Genomic DNA, 19,918 nt, shown 5'->3' with positions numbered 1-19,918 from the left:
TAGTTGTTCGATACAACATTATAAGATCTTCAGGATGGGCACCCCACCAGGTGCCGGTAATTGTACGGAGAAAGTTTATTCTTTGTTGACATTTTTTACTCAGATACCTAATATGGGCCCCCCAAGTACATTTGGAGTCGAACCAGACCCCAAGATACTTGAATGACATAGCATGAGTGATCGGTTTACCCAAAAGTTGAAGCTTTGGTTTTGCTGGTCTATGCTTCCTAGAAAAAACCACCATCTCTGTTTTCTCCGTGGAGAATTCGATCCCTAGCCCAATGGCCCAGGTTGAAAAATTGTTCAAAGTATCTTGTAAGGGTCCTTGCAGGTCGGATTCGTTTGATCCTACGACAGACACCACTCCATCATCTGCAAGTTGTCTTAGGTTGCAATTTTGTGTAAGGCAATTGTCGATGTCGCTTACATAGAAGTTGTACAAAAGGGGGCTTAAACATGAGCCCTGGGGGAGGCCCATGTAAGAGATCCGACTCACTGCCGAATCTCCATGAGAAAAATTCAAATGTTTCTCACAAAGCAAGTTATATAACATATTATTCAATAGAGGCGGCAGACCCCGAGAGTGTAATTTGTCTGACAGGACCTCTATTGAAACTGAATCAAAGGCCCCCTTTATGTCCAAGAATACTGAAGCCATTTGTTTTTTTTCGGCGTAAGCCATTTGAATTTCTGAAGAAAGCAACGCAAGACAATCATTCGTCCCCTTGCCCCTGCGGAACCCATATTGTGTATCTGAGAGTAGGCCATTCGTTTCAACCCATCGATCAAGGCGAAACAAGATCATTTTCTCCAACAATTTCCGTATACAAGACAGCATTGCTATTGGGCGGTACGAATTGAAGTCGGACGCGGGCTTTCCAGGTTTTTGAATAGCTATAACTCGTACTTGTCTCCAATCATCTGGAACAGTATAGTATTATGTTCCAGAAACCGATTGAATAAATTCAACAAGCGATGTTTCGCCACACCAGGGAGGTTTTTCAACAAGTTGAACTTAATTCTATCCGATCCTGGGGCAGAATTGTTACAAGAAAGGAGAGCAAGAGAGAATTCTACCATCGAAAACTCGGAATCAAGATCGCACCTATCTTGTGGTATGTCTCGAACAATTTTTTGCACAGGAGCGGAATCAGGACAAACCTTCCGTGCAAAATTAAAAATCCATCGATGTGAATATTCTTCGCTTTCATTCGTTGATGAGCGATTTCGCATGTTTCGAGCCACTTTCCATAATTTTTTCATTGACGTTTCTCGTGACAAACCTCCCACGAAATTTCGCCAATAAGCACGTTTTTTCCCTTTGATCAAATTTTTGAACTGATTCTCAAGGGCTAAATACATTTGAAAATTTTCAGGGGTTCCACGTTTCCGAAAAGCTTTAAATGCATTCGATTTTTCTACATAAAGCTTGGAACATTGGCTATCCCACCATGGATTGGGAGGCCTTCGGCGAATGGTGGAACCTGGGATGGGTTTCGTTTGAGCGCGAACCGCGCTGTCATATATCAAACGAGAAAGGAAGTTATACTCCTCCAATGGAGGTAAACCATCTCTGGAATTGATGGCTAGAGCAATCGCGTCCGCATATTTTTTCCAGTCAATGTGTCTTGTGAGGTCATATGCCATGTTTATAGATTCAGAAGAATTCGACCCAATGGTGATGGAAATTTTGATTGGCAAGTGATCACTACCGTTGGGGTTCTGGATTACATTCCACTTGCAATCTAACGATAGTGAATTCGAGCAAAGCGAGAGGTCAAGAGCACTAGGGTTAGCAGGAGGTTTAGGTACACGTGTTGTTTCCCCAGTGTTCAAAATGGTCATATTGAAGCTGTTACAAAGGTCATATATCAACAATGAACGATTGTCGTCGTACTGTTCCCCCCAGGCAGTTCCGTGAGAGTTGAAGTCTCCCAAGATCAATCGTGGCTCAGGAAGGAGTGAGCACATGTCATCAAGTTGTTTGCGGCTAACCGCAGCTCTCGGAGGCCAATACAAGCTGACAATACAGAGGTCTTTGCCTCTGATGTTTGCATGACAAGCAACAGCCCCTCGAGTGCTGGGTCGTTCGAAGATGAAATATTCCCACGGAAGCCAGGAGGAACCTGATTTTGCTTGTCCGCTGCACTCGATTTTTTAGGCAAGCTAACAGAGGATATAACCGTGGGGACTTGTTCTTGAACTTTGGGAGTGGTCACATTTTTGCGCCGGGGATTCCCTTTGAAAATAAACGGTGTGCCCTCGCTAGCTGTGTCCGCTTCCATTTCATCAACTGGCAACGCGGAAAAGGTATTGTGTGTTGAGATTGGTTGTTGTTGTTGAGCCAGTGGAGAAGCGCCCTTTAAAATTTCCGCAAAAGTACGTTTCGAGCGTTCCTTTAAAGAGCGCTTCTGCTTCTCCCAGCGACTCTTGTAAGTTTCACAAGCTGAGAGCACGTGTGGGGATCCTCCGCAATATGGACACTTATGCTCAGTCGCACTGCAGGATTTCCCCACATGTTGCTCTCCGCAAGTGGCACAGCGCTCCTTGTTGGCACAATAATCTGCTGTGTGACCAACTGACTTGCATTTGTTGCAAGTCATGGGCTTTGGCACGAAGAGTCGCAGTGGTAGCCTCAATTTGTCTACCATAACGTAGTCAGGGAGGGCGGAGCCAGCAAAAGTTACTCGAAACGAGTCGGACGGCGTGAATTTTGTTTTTCCCTCTTCCTGGGACACTTTTCCTAACTGTTGGCAGTCCAAAATTTTAACTATCGACCGAGGAAGCTTTTTAAATCTGCCATCTCCCTTTTTTATAAATTCGCTCGTCAGATTCGTTTCTGTAATCACCCCCGAAATTTCTACGTTATGGCAGGGCACATAGGCGCGATATTCTAGGATGAATCTATTGTCGACAACAATTTCGTTAGCTTGCTTCCGATCAGCCACGACAACACGCAGTTTGTTCGGTCTAACCTTTCTCATTTCGACCACGGAGGAATAATTTTTTGTCAGATCTTTCATAATCTGAATGACGTTCAGCGATTTCCCGTTGGGTTTGGACCGGAAGAAAACAACCCATGGACCAGTTCCAGGTGCATCCTCTGGATAAACCTTGACACGGGGAGAGGACAAAACAGAAGAAGAAGACGAGGACGAGGTTTGGGAGGGAACGGGGACGGTAGAGGGGGGAGATGAGGTGGATGGTTGAGAGGGATCAGGAGCAACAGATGAGGAATGCGAGGTCGATGGTTGAGTTAAAACGGGGGGGTTCGGGGGATGAGTGGCGAGGTTTGTGGATTTCTTAGAGGGGGGCTTTTTAATCGACGACTCTTCTGTATCACACGGAACGCGCTTAAGCGACTTTCCGGCACCTTTTTGTGCAACGGAAAGGGAGTCATCGAAGGAGATCTCCATATTAAAAGACCCCCCACCTTCATCCATCATTTATGTGGCTGATAATTGCAATAGTTTGAATGATTCCTATAACCTAATAAAAAAAAACAAAGAAAAACAAAAAATAATAAAACTACTTGCTAACGCACACCAGTGCGATGATTGCGGTAACGGCTGCTGCTCGATCGGATGATTGCAGACGCCGCTGCGATTGTGCACTTTTCAGTCCGGTGCTCGTTCTCACGTTCTCGCTCACAGCGATTCACACGAGATGCACCAGTACAATTGAACTTAGCGATCGGCTGATCGCGTGTTGGGCGTTCGGCACAAATGAAATGGTGTATCACACCACTAAGCGCGTTCTTCCACACTGATATTGTGTGCGTGCGACTGACCACCGTGTCCGACTCCAATTTGCGATGGCGATGAATTGGCGAGAAATGAAAGCCAGCCACTTTGGCAGGCCTTGTTGCGGCTTCTCCACTCGCTGATTGCGAGGTTGAACACAATGTCCACAAGACCACGGTAAACGCGTGATAATAAAAACACCAGGGCGAGTAAGGTTAATTCCAGCTTACGGCACTCGATCACGATTACGGGAACGCGAAAGTAAACGACTGATTGCTTGCGCTGTCCAGACTTGAATGACACAACTTATTGTGAACGCAATCTGTTCGTGAGTGAGATTTGAGTACATAATTTGGAATATCAATGATGGAATCAGAAATCCTGAAGTTACAGCAAAACTGTAGAGAATGGTGTCCGAAACACGACCGTTGACGTAGGATAACGTAGTTATTTCTTTTAATTCACTTGTAAACCACTTTGGAGTATTTTAGATTGAAACCAAATGAACTTTTTTGTGGATCTTTCACGCAGTAAATTACTCTCGGACAATATTTGGTGTTTCAATATTGCCCCTAGATTAAACTGACCAGACGTCCCGCGTTACGCGGGACAGTCCCGCATTTCAACAAAATGTCCCGCGTAAGATTACGTCCCGTATTTGGCAAAAGAAACGAAAATGTTCCGTGATATCATTATATTTCAATATACAATTTGATCATGTTGATTTTATTAAATGGATCAACCACAAAAAACATTTATTTGACAGACTGTTCAAGAGATTTTCCAATGCATCCAAAGATTAATACGTTGAGCTGGTTTCATCGCAACGGCGGTAATTAGAAAATGATTTTTATAAAAGTCCCTTATTGATCCGCAGGGACCAACGTGAGGCAGACGAAAAGTTCATCTTTGGTGCCCTAGCTCGGTCAGGGCTTAACGTGTTCAATAAGCCGGAATAACTAGTGTATACGGTATAGGAAGAGACAGGGTTGTTTGATGAAGTATCGTAAATGAAACGCTTGGCGGCCTTACGGAAGTTGGCCGGAACCTCAACCATGGCCGATGAGAAGATGTATGTCAGCGTGTTCTTTTACCTTTTCGTGGTTTTGGTGGTCGACTGTCTCTTCATTTTGGCCATTCGTCCAAAAGATTTCTATCGGTCACAACTGGGGGATGTTGGGAAAGTTGGCGGTTTATCTCCAGTGATCTTTTGGCATAATGGGCTGGTCCCAGTTTCGACCACATGACCTTCGCAACTTCCGGCAAGCACTTCGTACTGTATATCTCCCACTTCACCATATGACTCGAAAGAAGACCGGCTTGGACATTCCCTTCTCGTTTGTCAGAGAATGCCCTTCTTCGAGAACTTGATGTGGGTGATATATTCGTCGCCATCACTTATCTAGGGAACGTAAAGTATCCGGTCCCTTGCATTCGTTGGATTCTAGCACCAAGTACGTTTTGTCTTTCATTACGAGTAAGAATAGAAGTTTTTCACTTCTTTAACCGGAAAGAAGATTTTCACCGGTACCACAAGCTACTCCTTCTATGATTGCCTGCTACTTAGATACGGTCGGTCTCGTCTGACGCTTCCGCATAAAAATGTCCATATCGGCCAGATTCTCCTTCATCATTTGACTATATCGGTTATATCTGACGGACACAAAGTGCCTCAGAATGTCCAACTCCTTCGCTGTGTGGTGGAGCTGGCAGTATGAAAAACTCATCAAGTTGCTTGCCAGTGCTGTTGCTGCGAATCAACAGCCTTGAATCATTTTTTGTTGTAGGCTTAATAATGTGAAGGCTTAATAAAATAAAGATTTAAGGAAAATTTGTTCCATTAAATTATCTTTTGTAGTTTTTTTTTCATCGCCATCCGAAATTAGTCTATTTTTTTAATGCATACGTTAACACTAAAATCGATGAAAAATGGATTGGAGTATTCGAGCATTCCATTCGATAATTGGAAGAAAATTGTAGAATTTGAATCGTGCTTGCCAGACCTAAATGCTCTGACCGAGTGAGAGATTTTCAGGCGTAAACAAAATCAAAACCACCGAAAAATCACAACTGAGTGATTACAGGTCAGGTTTAAATGCTAGGACACATGTTAAGATTTTCACGAATAAATGAGACTCTCTAAAATATGGTTTATGTTCACATAACGTATATACATAACGTTTTGTTTTTAGTGTCCCGCGTTAGACCTCTGACCATCTGGTCACTTTACCCTAGATGAACAAATATTTTGCACAAACCAAATATATACAATATATTGCGCAATAATATTGAACGACTATGGCCGCTTAAGGCGACTCGCACACCGGAGCAATAAGCAACTAGCAACTTTTAACATGCAATAAGCAATATTATCGCCAACGGATTTTTCCATTTAATTTTTGTTGATCTCGCACACCGACGCAATACGATATCGCTGTCGCCATGTCGCTAGCAAAACGGCGTGTCGGTTGAAGAGCAACTTATCGCCCATATTTTGACAAGTTTCGTACATTAAGCTGATTGTTTGCATAATGTCAGGGGTTTTTATTGCTCTGGTATGCGAAGAACAACAAAATATGTTGCCGGTTGTATATTGCGTATTGCAGTTTGCTAGTTGCTTATTGCTGCGGTGTGCGAGCCGCCTAAGTTCATCTTCCTAAGATGTAATAAGGGATAATCTTATTTTTAGGACCGACTGATAACATTGGAAAAATCATAACTTAAAAAACGATAAACATCACATATCTGATTGTTGAATATCTGATCTGAAGTCTGATGTCTCTGGAAACCGCTGACAACTTCATACGCCATTCCACACAAAACCTGACTAGGAAAATAAAATTTAAATTTGTTACCTCAATTTGTTAACTATTGCCGTATTTGCCTGAAAAAGTGTGTTCAAGCATCTTCTGTTCGAAATTTGAATCATGCGTCGAAACTTGAATCAATTTCCGAACACTACTTGAATATTAATCTTTGAGATGATTTCTACACAAAAGCTCATTTACTCATCCATATATAGTAGATTCGTACCTTTTCTAGCACTTAACATGAAGACAGCAAACGAAATAGATGAAACATCTACAAAAACTGAAAAATTCACTATGCTTGTTTTTTTTATGGAATTTACTAACGCAAAAATTTTATCACTTCTTTCGACAGTCGAATTTCTGAAAATTCTTAGTACATATTATAAATTGTAGGCTGTATCGAAACCAGTAAATGATGTTAAAATGAAGCATATAACCCAAAGAATGTCAGGGTTTTGATTATTCAATTATTTATTACATTAAAGTTCAGTAAATTTACATTCAAGAATGAAGTGCTTGGTATTTGAATCATGCGTAGAAACTTGATTCATATTCCGAACACTACTTCAGCACTGGTTTTAAAGAAGATTTCTGCATGAAATATCATTTTTTTCATCCATTTATTGTAGATACTTACCATTTCTAGTACTCTACATGAAAACAGCAAACAAAATGGTTGAAAAAACTACAAAAACTGAAAAATCAAAATCAACAATCAATGCTTGTTTTTTACAGAATTTTCTAACGCCAACATTATATCATTGGTTTTGACCAGGGTTGCCAACTATAATTTTAAAAAATCAGGGGGAATGAAAATAAAAATCAGGATAAATCAGGATAGCTCATATTGGGTTGTCCGAAAAGTTAATGTTCGATTTTTGGGAAAACAAAAACATCATTTTCAATCAAAGCATTATAATTTCATTTTATATTCATAGTTCATCCACAATCTTTCACCATTTTTCACATAGTTTGCATATTCTACCCTTCCAGAACATGTTTGCTACCAGAGAGACCAATATTCAAATTTTCATTGAATTCATCATCCATGCTTTGGAATGAATCTTTACTCGACAAATGAGGAAAGCATATCAGCAGTGAATGACTTGTTTTCCTAATTTTTATGATATTTAGTACTGTTATAGATATATTTACAATAGTCCCATCTTAAAGCTGACTATACCCTGAATCAGATGAACAAATTATATATAAAATCTTTTCATATTGACTCCGGATTCAAAAATTTTATCTTGAGTAATTTTGGAAAACCACGAAACAATTGAGAGTCGAGATAAAAAATGTTGCGTACAGATTTGCGTCAGAGAATTTAACATAATGTGTGATATATACAAGTGTGAACCGAAGAACTATCATGAAAGAAAACTTTGGCATGGAAACCAGTATATTTATTATGAATAATGTATTTTTTTTTTATTAAATTCGCTTATTTTTACAGGCTCAGTTACATAAGTATCGAATAATGTAAAAAATACAAAAATCAGGAAAAATCAGGATAATTTCAGAAAAATCAGGATAAAATGAGTGTTCGTCAGGATATCAGGGAGCGTGCTAAAAAGTCTGGGAAATCCTGAAAAATCAGGAAGGTTGGTATCTCTGGTTTTGACTGTTACTTTTTTGCAAATGTTTAATATTAAAATTCATAGGCTGTATCGATACATGTAATTGTTGTTAAAGCCAAGATTTTACCTCAAAGAATATCAGGGGTTATATTATTCAATTATTTACAACATAGAAGTTTAGTAAATTTACATTTAAAAATGAATTGTTCAGAAGTTGAGACCAAACGGTAGGTCCTTCAAATGTTACGCGAGATTTCAATCCTCTATAAGGCCGGGGAAACTAGAAAACGAATAGTCTCCAATTTAAAATTTCAGAGAACTTAATCCTTACATGAGGAAGAACCCATATTTACCTTTGGTAAAAGTAACTATTGAAACAGTTGAGAAAGTTGGTGGCAATATCCTGCCCGTTATCCTCAGAAACACTCAGAAACACACACGTTATTTCATTGAAAATACAGCTTGATCTTACACAGTAGATCCTAAATAGTACGTTTACAGTGAAAAACTTATCATCTTGCCGCATTTTCAAGGAATTTAAACAGAATTTTCTGAAAATCGTGGTTTTGTTACATAAAAATTACTCCAAAATTAGTATCGTACATTTTTAGTAGCCCTAAAAATTGGAGTATTGCCAGATACCTTTAGAAGTTTTTGGTTAAGTAAAATATTGAAATAATATTCCCAAGTGCAGTGACAAAAATATTTTTCGTGAGTGGCAATATAGTTGCCACGGCCTTATGAAGTATTAAGCATAGACCCAGGGCACCAAATACATCGCATAAAATAGGAAATGTCTGTGTCGAAGCTTAGCGCTTCACTTCATTGGAAAAATTTCAATCCTAATGACGTTCATTATGGAGAACTCTGTTCCGCTGTCTGTACGAAGCATTAGAAGTTGAAAACCGTCTCTCACCAGAAGTGTAACACATTCGAACCAAATTACACACTAAGTGCACTTTCCAGCGACATCTGTCGGCAGCTCGTGGCCGCAGGCCACAGAAAGGAGCCCTAGGCGCGTTCTCTGCTCTTTTCGCACATTTAGTTTTACGATCTGGTTTATTATTCTGTCGGCATTTCGACCGCCGACACAACCCTTCACGCTTGGGCGCGAAGTAATTGCTACAATGTTCTGATTTTTCATAATGCCAATATGGAGATCAGATGTGTGTGTTTGTTTGTAGGCGTGCATAGAGGAGGTGTGTACTGAACAACAAATGCATTGAGCATTAGTGCAGTCAAAGGCCGCTTCGGATGCCGGGAGTCGTAAAGCGGCGCAGTCCCGATAAGCACTAGTGTAGTAAAATTAGAACTTTGATAAAATAACGGCGCACGTTGGGGGAGGTTTCGACTGTTTGCACAAATTCAGTTCACATTCCGCTCTCATCATCAAATCTTAAAATTATCCATAAAAATATTTCTTATTATTTAGAACTTAATCCTTCTGATGAGATTTTATTTATTATTGAAATGAATAATAGAACGAAATACCACTCATTGCATCTCACCTAAATTGAACAAGTACCGATACATATCCGATAGACTAACAGGAGCACAAAATATGTTCAAAACAACAACACCGACTATACATTGTTCAGTTATTTTTGTCGAAAAATAGAACCTTCCACGGTACGGAGAAATAGCGGAGATAAATTTTCACCCACAAAGCATGTGGAAAACGTTGCGAGGCCGCCTGTGGAACCGAGCTCGGAGTACATGGTCAGTAAAAGCAAGCGAAAAATCACATTAAAAGCTCTGCTGGAGAAGCACAAGAGTGGAAAAAAAGCTGAATCCCGCCGCCAAGTTGGGTGGCGCTGGGCGTGTGGTGATTCTGTGAATGCTGGCGCCAGCCAGACGGTCTCCGGATAGTTGCTACGGCATCTCGGATCCTCTCGATGGAGGCGATTGAGACCGGGATTGCCGGGCGGCGAAGAGATGGCAGCTGAAGGCAACTTAGCCACATGAGATTTGGTCGAAGTGGTGCTTGCGACTCGGAAAAGCTTTGGAAAACAATGAGCTGAATGTTATTGCGGGGGCCCCGACCTAACGCTGCTGCTAATCTTGCAATCGTAGTCGTTTAGCAGCTCAGGGGTGTTAGTTTCTTATTTTCTTTTTTTTCAAATTGTTCTTGAAAAGATAGCGTATAGTCAAAATTTTTATTTCTGTTATTTTTGTTCTCATTGCAGAAATTCCTCGAAACTAGGAAAACCATCGGATCCGTCAACGAACAACGGCAGTGGTGCACTCAGACACAGATAGAGTAGCGAGGCGACGAATTCGAGTGAACGAAAACAAAAAAAAAACAAACGCAGTGAAACAACGAAACTTTTCCTCAAGGAGTTTCAAAGTAAAAAAGTAAAACAACTAAAACACAGCAACAACAAAGTCCTGCGACTGGTTAGAGGTGGTAGCAGCGCATATTTTCTAGAAGGTGAGTGAAATTTTCTTGGAACGCGTATGAACTACTCGGGCTCGTAGCTTCTCACCAATCTCTAGCAACGTTGGGGGAAATTGAAAGCAGAAAAAAACCGCCACGGCTCAATGTCTCCCTATCAGGCAAGATGAACTGTCCTCGAACGGCGTGGGCGACATAAACATCCATCATATCCGTTCTGCTGCCGCCGCCACTGTGAGAAAACTTTGCCATTTGCCGCTGGATGCGAGTGAGGGAAGGTTGCTTCCGAAAAATTTCTGGGGGTTCCCTGGTAACTGGCTGGCGCCAGGTGGACGCCGTGCACAGCTTCCGCGTGGATTGTGCCAAGCTAGGGGCCAGCCTTATGCTGTCGGATTGTTGTTGAAGCGCTTTTGGTGGTAGTTGCATATTTATGTATTCCTATATGTACGAGGATGCTTCTTAGAGGTAGCCCCATTTGTGATCTTCTAGCGTTTCTATCTCTGTGCCCGGATGCGAGGAAAATATATGTGTTTTTGCTCGTTCTGCCATAATTTATCAACATTTACACATTCGAATATTAGTTGGTTTCGTTGATTGATTGGAATTTTTGTAGATATATTATGTTTAATGATTTTGACTCGAAGAAAAAAATCTGTAATGAGATAAGTTTTTGAAGCTATGGTATATCAGTGGCAACGTGTCGACTGTTGTCTTCCGAGGCGTCGATATTTCGCGGCTTATGGGTGTAAACTGAATTGTTAAATTATTGTTAAGCGTTGTTTAATCGCATGACTTTTAGAAGGTCAATTGTTCGGTATTAAGTCAGACGGGAACAAATCTCAGAATAAAAAAATCGAGTTATTGATTGCATTAGATTAAGCATTTCGTAAGCTACAAACCACATTTATCAGATTTGGAAAATCATGCATACAGCTGAAATAACGGATCGAAATTGTTATGAATGGTCAACTAAAACCCCTCATAGTATGTAGACAGAGCGAACCATGTGCTATTAACCATGGCGAATGTAAACAAGTCACGCATTGTTGAAAATGAGCAAATGAAAGATTTTCTTAGCGATTTCTCAGGACTTTCCTGTATCAGGGGATTCTTTGTTCTACCCATCATCGGATTCTAGTAAGTTTTATGCACAGCAGTGACCAGATATTACTCTACATAATGTGCAGACAGAGTGAACCATGTGTCAATCAGTTGTACATTGAATTTAAACTATTTCCACTCTCCTCTCGCTCTATTTTCATAACGGAATGGCACACTTTGACTCACAGCTGTTTATTGATTGAAAAATATTTCGAAATTGGTAAGTGAACTAAGTCTTAAAAATGCTTCATTGGTTCAGTCAGATTGGACCATGTTGGGACTTGATGTTTTTTGCAATTATCATACGTCACAGTATTGTCAGAGAGTAGCTAACATTTTTGGGAACAATACTGAAGTTGCAGAACACATGTCACATGGTCCATTCTGACTTAACACCGACCAATTCATGTGTTCATTATGAAAAGGTATTAATTTGCCTCAAGTTTTTCTCAATTAATAAATTCTGGCATGTTATACTGTCTTGTTGAACCCACAGATCTTCTGCATCAGGGGCATCGAATAATGGCACACAAAAGTCGGTGAGCATGACCATGTAGCGTTCATCATGGATTTTTACGTTTTGGCTGGTATAATGTTTGGGCAAAAGCGGGTCAATGACTCCACTGACCCATAAAACGCACCAAACTGAGACTTTCTAACGACGCAATGGTGTTTCAACAATGGCGGAAGGATTCTCTACACTCAAAATGTGGCATTTTCGACTCATTGATGTTTTCATGTAACTAAAAATTATTTTAAACATTGGACAAAATATTCTAGTGACGTTCGGAGAGGAGTTTCCTGAACTAAAACCTGGTTTTCGTTAAAGGAAATATACAGAATTTGCAGGTGGAGTTCAGGTTTCAGTCCATTCATGATGAAATAGTAAATCGAACCAAATACAAATCAAGTAGAGTAGAATCCGTTTTTTAAGACTCCGTTTATATTGACCAACCGCTTATTATGACGTAATTACACGACGAAATTAGGTTTTCATTGAAGGGGGTATTCTAGTGTAGAGACACAAATCTCGAACGTTTTTTCGAGCTTCGTAAAATAAACAAAGAATATTTTTGGTATCCATTATACCATTATAGTTAATTAAAGATAGATATACATCTTTCAGCAATAATATAAAGATTGAACGGAGAAAAAATATTCATAACTAGAATAGTTAAGAGCTGATGAAGTGAGAGGGTACAAAAATAAGTTGTGCCATGGTGTACACGATTCCAGTCCTTTTGGTTATCTGAAAAAAAAATCGAACAGATTCTGAATCAGTAAAGATGCCGCTATCGCATGATCCTCGAACAAGTCGAAAACATGTTTTTGACAAAATGACGGCCGTTTGAAGAGCAAAATGAGGTTTAAAACGTTTTTTCTTACGTTTCCCGATATTTTAAAAATATCAAAATTTAAAAAAAAATTGTTTTTGTTGGTTCATGCGATAGAGAAATGCATACAGATTGTATTCATATGAGTTCGACATCAATCGGTGAAGTAGAACTTGAGATATCGTGTACGCCTGTTTGAAAAAACTAGTTTCGAGAAAAACGCGTTTGAAGTTCATTGTTATGACCGTACCAGTTCAGATACCGCATCACTAAAATGTTTACAGCTCGGTAAATAATACGATTTTTGAAAAGTTCTTTCTAGGGTATAGAGTAGGGCGGGGCAAAGGTGCGCACGGGGCAAAAGTGCGCATTGGCCTTTTTGAAGCAAACGAGCATAACAATTCGACAACAGTGTATTCGTTTGATACATTATTACACCAGCAGCTCACACATACAAACAAGATACATTTCATGAAAGTGACAAAAAGTTATGATGTAAAATGAGTTTTGCGATGTTTTGATCTAATTTTTTCAGTTTTGGACGATTTACTTACCTCAAATAACTGGAAAGTTCGAAACTACACTGTCAAAGAAACTTTCATTCTATAGTAGATGATAGTGCGAATTCGTTTTTGTGGAAAAGTTCAAGAGCTTTTTTGAAAACTCGATTAGCTCAAAAATTGCTTGTGGGGCAAAGGTGCGCAGTGGCTGTGGGGTAAATGTTCGCACTAGCGTTTTGCTCTGAAAAAAAAATTAAAAAATGTTTTCATCAAAATTTTTAACGGAACTCACAGTAAGAAAACTGATTTGAAGGAATGCACTTCATAAATGCTCAAATGACCCGACAGAGGCTTCGGGAGGGAGTCTCAAAGGGTCGGATTGCGGCAGACCTCGGTATGTCTGAATCAGCTCTGAGGAAGTGGTTCATATCAGAAAGTGATTTATGATTTGAATCTTCTTTTATTGACATTTCTACTTCTGCTGGAATGTGTCAGCGAGTACCTAGTGCGGTTCAGATAGGTATTTACGAGTTAGCAGTCTGATGATCTGTAGGCCACTGGACAAAGCTTTCTATGGTATGACTCTCAAAGATTTACGGCGCATGGCGTTCAATTTTTCGGAAGTCAACAACCTCCAACACGAATTCGACAAAATTGCAAAACTAACAGAAAGAGATTGGGCTTGTAGCTTCATGTGGAACCATCGTCTGTCTGTTCGAACCCAACAACAACGCAATGAAGCAGCAGCGCTCCAAGGCAAAGCGTCGGAATCCTCAGAACCGAAATCCAAGATGAGGAATGAAAATAAACAATTGCTTGAAAATAATTCAAAATGATTCAAAATGAAAATGTTCTTATTTTCACCATGCATTCAATTCAATAACGTTTATGTTTATGTTTTCACAATAAACTTCAAAGAAATATAGTTTTTTTCAACAATCAGTTTCAAATAAATCAAGTGAAGGTAACTATGTACTTATAAACTTGATCTATATAGATATAAATGATTTGGTGTCCGTTCCTCACGATTTAACTCAAGAACGGAGCCATGGATTAAAACAGTCAGTATCAGGATTGATGCGTCGTAGTCTGCATCAGGTTTATATTTCAAAAAATAAATTATATACCGCGAGAACAGATTACGTACATAAAAATAATTACTGTGGGAACATGAGTGTTCGAAATGATTTATATCAATACACTCAGGTTTTTTTTAAGAGTTTTTTTTGCGTTTTTTTTTACGATGTTTTTTACGCGGATTTTCCAATCAACGTGGTTTTTTACGCGATACCCGCGTAAAAAAAAAGGCCAGTGCAATATCACATCTCCCCCTCAGCTCACATTTTTCTCTCATGTTCCCTCAGAGCATATTACGGTTATTAGTGCTTGTAACGGAGCTTGGCGCTTAGTGCCGCACCTTATCACGATTCTTACGTGGATTTTAGGTGTTGGGTAACGGGGAGCTTGCCGAGCGGTACAACGGAACGGGGTTTTTATGGGCAGCGATTCGTGAATGTCTTTCCCTATCTACTTAGCTCTGGGCGGTCCAACAGTGGTACTGCACGTGCATCGGTAGAAGAGTATTCAAATTACTAGGGAATCTTCTAGCAACAGCAGATGACCTCATTAGTGAGGAAAACCGAACTATACCTACCAGTAACCAAAGAAATTGCAGAAAAAAACTACGGGTTTTCGGAAGCGAGCAACACTTTACTTTTTACTTCCGTTCTACGTAAAGATAGTCCCATTTGATATCTATAATTAGGTGACATGGTATTTTTTACGCGGATTTTACAATTAACGCGTTTTTTTACGCGGATTTTCGAATTAACGCGGCTTTTTTACGCGGTTTTTTACGCGGTTTTTTTTACGCGTTTTTTTACGTACGTATCCCCCGCGTAAAAAAACCTGGGTGTATATCAATTATTGGTGGGACGAAATTCACCGGGTTAGCTAGTTTGTTAATAAAAACGAATTCTGTTTCAAATGTTGGACATTTTCGGATATCTTATATTGTCAGTCTCCTTCCTCCCAAAAATTTCCACGTGGTATGTTAGACTATAACACCCACTCTTCTCCACCCATAAAAAAACACAGAACACCCCCCTCCTGCCTACTGGACGGTGCCTACACTCTCTAGTAATGATGTTCTCCCGCTTCTGATGATAAAGCATTTATTTTTGGTATAAGTTATCTCAGAAGTTCAGTTCAATAAGTGCGCACCTTTGCCCCCACTATGGGGCAAAGGTGCGCATTTGTCTTTTTGTATTAAAATAGGTATTTGTCCAATGACAAACACAACTCGAGAAATGCTTGTACTATGTTTCGAAGGTAATATATATAGTTACAATTTGGTAAGCAAACGAAATTTTATTTGCTTTTATTTCAAGAGTTACTGGACGACAACAGTTAGGTTGCCCCGCATTACTCTACAGATATAGATAGAATTGAATAAATGAGATATAATTCGGCTGGGATAGGTTATGGGTGTGGAAACGACATTTGACTTGAATTGATCGCCTTTCAAAATGAGGAAAACGATGAATTTCTCTTCAAGTAATTTGGCTTTCTTCACGACTAAATCGTGACTGGTCAATTATTTGGTAGAAATATTTTTATACAGAATTTAGTTTGTCGTCAACATATAACATCGGTAGTACATGTGGAACCGAATGTGTTAACTTTATCGCAACTTTTTCATTTCTGCACATACTCTGTTTTGTACGAATTCACAGGCTCGAAATTTCACTGGGAGGTCTTCTATAAAGAGTAATAACTTCTCAAAAGCAAAACAATAGCAGCTACAGGAAGGGTATAAAAATAGATACCACATTCTCAAGTGGCAACAGCAGCTTCGCTCGATGGATACTGGATATGGTCTAGAAGCAGCACAATTACAACCTCTCGATAGCTCAATCGGTAGAGCGGTGGACTGTAGAAATACAAGCGATGGGATAAGGTTAACCGAAGAGATACTTAAGTAAAACAAATGTACACTTCTCGATCCTCTGAACTACTTCTCTCTCTTCATCCCATCCTCCAGTAGTCATCCACAGGTTATCGGTTCGAATCCGGTTCGAAGGTTGGTAATTTTTTTTTTTACTGGCCAACAACAAAATATGAGCACTGTTAGGGAAATGTTTGTTGCGGGTTGACCAGTATTGCTTTCAATGAGCGCGTGAAATACGAAACACACATGTCACATGGTCCATTCTGACTTAACACCGACCAATTCATGTGTTCATTATGAAAAGGTATTAATTTGCCTCAAGTTTTTCTCAATTAATAAATTCTGGCATGTTATACTGTCTTGTTGAACCCACAGATCTTCTGCATCAGGGGCATCGAATAATGGCACACAAAAGTCGGTGAGCATGACCATGTAGCGTTCATCATGGATTTTTACGTTTTGGCTGGTATAATGTTTGGGCAAAAGCGGGTCAATGACTCCACTGACCCATAAAACGCACCAAACTGAGACTTTCTAACGACGCAATGGTGTTTCAACAATGGCGGAAGGATTCTCTACACTCAAAATGTGGCATTTTCGACTCATTGATGTTTTCATGTAACTAAAAATTATTTTAAACATTGGACAAAATATTCTAGTGACGTTCGGAGAGGAGTTTCCTGAACTAAAACCTGGTTTTCGTTAAAGGAAATATACAGAATTTGCAGGTGGAGTTCAGGTTTCAGTCCATTCATGATGAAATAGTAAATCGAACCAAATACAAATCAAGTAGAGTAGAATCCGTTTTTTAAGACTCCGTTTATATTGACCAACCGCTTATTATGACGTAATTACACGACGAAATTAGGTTTTCATTGAAGGGGGTATTCTAGTGTAGAGACACAAATCTCGAACGTTTTTTCGAGCTTCGTAAAATAAACAAAGAATATTTTTGGTATCCATTATACCATTATAGTTAATTAAAGATAGATATACATCTTTCAGCAATAATATAAATATTGAACGGAGAAAAAATATTCATAACTAGAATAGTTAAGAGCTGATGAAGTGAGAGGGTACAAAAATAAGTTGTGCCATGGTGTACACGATTCCAGTCCTTTTGATTATCTGAAAAAAAAATCGAACAGATTCTGAATCAGTAAAGATGCCGCTATCGCATGATCCTCGAACAAGTCGAAAACATGTTTTTGACAAAATGACGGCCGTTTGAAGAGCAAAATGAGGTTTAAAACGTTTTTTCTTACGTTTCCCGATATTTTAAAAATATCAAAATTTAAAAAAAAATTGTTTTTGTTGGTTCATGCGATAGAGAAATGCATACAGATTGTATTCATATGAGTTCGACATCAATCGGTGAAGTAGAACTTGAGATATCGTGATCGTGTACGCCTGTTTGAAAAAACTAGTTTCGAGAAAAACGCGTTTGAAGTTCATTGTTATGACCGTACCAGTTCAGATACCGCATCACTAAAATGTTTACAGCTCGGTAAATAATACGATTTTTGAAAAGTTCTTTCTAGGGTATAGAGTAGGGCGGGGCAAAGGTGCGCACGGGGCAAAAGTGCGCATTGGCCTTTTTGAAGCAAACGAGCATAACAATTCGACAACAGTGTATTCGTTTGATACATTATTACACCAGCAGCTCACACATACAAACAAGATACATTTCATGAAAGTGACAAAAAGTTATGATGTAAAATGAGTTTTGCGATGTTTTGATCTAATTTTTTCAGTTTTGGACGATTTACTTACCTCAAATAACTGGAAAGTTCGAAACTACACTGTCAAAGAAACTTTCATTCTATAGTAGATGATAGTGCGAATTCGTTTTTGTGGAAAAGTTCAAGAGCTTTTTTGAAAACTCGATTAGTTCAAAAATTGCTTGTGGGGCAAAGGTGCGCAGTGGCTGTGGGGTAAATGTTCGCACTAGCGTTTTGCTCTGAAAAAAAAATTAAAAAATGTTTTCATCAAAATTTTTAACGGAACTCACAGTAAGAAAACTGATTTGAAGGAATGCACTTCATAAATGCTCAAATGACCCGACAGAGGCTTCGGGAGGGAGTCTCAAAGGGTCGGATTGCGGCAGACCTCGGTATGTCTGAATCAGCTCTGAGGAAGTGGTTCATATCAGAAAGTGATTTATGATTTGAATCTTCTTTTATTGACATTTCTACTTCTGCTGGAATGTGTCAGCGAGTACCTAGTGCGGTTCAGATAGGTATTTACGAGTTAGCAGTCTGATGATCTGTAGGCCACTGGACAAAGCTTTCTATGGTATGACTCTCAAAGATTTACGGCGCATGGCGTTCAATTTTTCGGAAGTCAACAACCTCCAACACGAATTCGACAAAATTGCAAAACTAACAGAAAGAGATTGGGCTTGTAGCTTCATGTGGAACCATCGTCTGTCTGTTCGAACCCAACAACAACGCAATGAAGCAGCAGCGCTCCAAGGCAAAGCGTCGGAATCCTCAGAACCGAAATCCAAGATGAGGAATGAAAATAAACAATTGCTTGAAAATAATTCAAAATGATTCAAAATGAAAATGTTCTTATTTTCACCATGCATTCAATTCAATAACGTTTATGTTTATGTTTTCACAATAAACTTCAAAGAAATATAGTTTTTTTCAACAATCAGTTTCAAATAAATCAAGTGAAGGTAACTATGTACTTATAAACTTGATCTATATAGATATAAATGATTTGGTGTCCGTTCCTCACGATTTAACTCAAGAACGGAGCCATGGATTAAAACAGTCAGTATCAGGATTGATGCGTCGTAGTCTGCATCAGGTTTATATTTCAAAAAATAAATTATATACCGCGAGAACAGATTACGTACATAAAAATAATTTCTGTGGGAACATGAGTGTTCGAAATGATTTATATCAATACACTCAGGTTTTTTTTAAGAGTTTTTTTTGCCTTTTTTTTTACGATGTTTTTTACGCGGATTTTCCAATTAACGTGGTTTTTTACGCGATACCCGCGTAAAAAAAGGCCAGTGCAATATCACATCTCCCCCTCAGCTCACATTTTTCTCTCATGTTCCCTCAGAGCATATTACGGTTATTAGTGCTTGTAACGGAGCTTGGCGCTTAGTGCCGCACCTTATCACGATTCTTACGTGGATTTTAGGTGTTGGGTAACGGGGAGCTTGCCGAGCGGTACAACGGAACGGGGTTTTTATGGGCAGCGATTCGTGAATGTCTTTCCCTATCTACTTAGCTCTGGGCGGTCCAACAGTGGTACTGCACGTGCATCGGTAGAAGAGTATTCAAATTACTAGGGAATCTTCTAGCAACAGCAGATGACCTCATTAGTGAGGAAAACCGAACTATACCTACCAGTAACCAAAGAAATTGCAGAAAAAAACTACGGGTTTTCGGAAGCGAGCAACACTTTACTTTTTACTTCCGTTCTACGTAAAGATAGTCCCATTTGATATCTATAATTAGGTGACATGGTATTTTTTACGCGG

At 39.4% G+C, this 19,918-nt stretch overlaps 1 protein-coding gene across 2 annotated transcripts in view; it reads left to right on the top strand.

The window, feature by feature from the left end:
- Nucleotides 1-19,918, top strand: part of LOC129771607 (talin-2) — a 172,260-nt gene that overhangs the window by 55,793 nt on the left and 96,549 nt on the right. For both annotated transcript variants that reach the window (XM_055775409.1, XM_055775410.1), the window contains one exon: nt 10,320-10,564. The gene's annotated coding sequence lies outside the window, so the exon portion shown is untranslated. The remainder of the gene's footprint in view (nt 1-10,319; nt 10,565-19,918) is intronic.

The sequence above is a fragment of the Toxorhynchites rutilus genome, chromosome 2 (genome assembly GCF_029784135.1).
Source record: "Toxorhynchites rutilus septentrionalis strain SRP chromosome 2, ASM2978413v1, whole genome shotgun sequence".
Lineage (NCBI taxonomy): Eukaryota > Metazoa > Arthropoda > Insecta > Diptera > Culicidae > Toxorhynchites > Toxorhynchites rutilus.
The sequence above is the reverse complement of the archived record's forward strand: the minus strand, read 5'-3'. Positions and strand labels throughout refer to the sequence as shown.